Below are 397 nucleotides of genomic sequence, written 5' to 3'. Positions count from 1 at the left end.
TCTGGGGCGCCGTGTAGGTGTCCCGCTGAGCCTGGCCATTGCTGCATGGGAACTGGGGTGCCCCCTTCCTGCAGGCCCCTGGAAGATCCACCCCTCCCCCCCCAGGAGCATTACAGGGGGCCCACGCTCAGCCTGCATCCCCCCCAGGAGCTCAGTGTTAGCTGGATCCAGGCTGGGGTCCCCCCTCCCAAAGCACCCCCCCCTTCGGCACTGCCCTCCTCACCTCTGGGTGCTGGTGGGGTGCTTCGGGAGGGCGCTGGGCACCTTCTGCCGCCTCTGCTCTGTGTTGCCCCCTTCCTCGTGGGCTCTGGGGGAACACGAGCATCCCGTTAGGCGATGGTCCTCAGAGCCAGCCGGGGGGGCTGCCCCTGCAGCTTGCCCCCCGCCCCCCTTTTCC

At 69.3% G+C, this 397-nt stretch overlaps 1 protein-coding gene across 1 annotated transcript in view; it reads right to left on the bottom strand.

Moving 5' to 3' along the window:
* The window catches only part of LOC104132038 (unconventional myosin-If), a 23,006-nt gene that overhangs the window by 527 nt on the left and 22,082 nt on the right, over positions 1–397 (bottom strand). The window lies entirely within an intron of this gene.

Source organism: Egretta garzetta, unplaced genomic scaffold, assembly GCF_000687185.1.
Source record: "Egretta garzetta isolate BGI_Z169 unplaced genomic scaffold, ASM68718v1 scaffold348, whole genome shotgun sequence".
NCBI classification, from domain to species: domain Eukaryota; kingdom Metazoa; phylum Chordata; class Aves; order Pelecaniformes; family Ardeidae; genus Egretta; species Egretta garzetta.
Note: the sequence above shows the minus strand (reverse complement) of the source record. Positions and strands in the feature narration are given on the sequence as shown.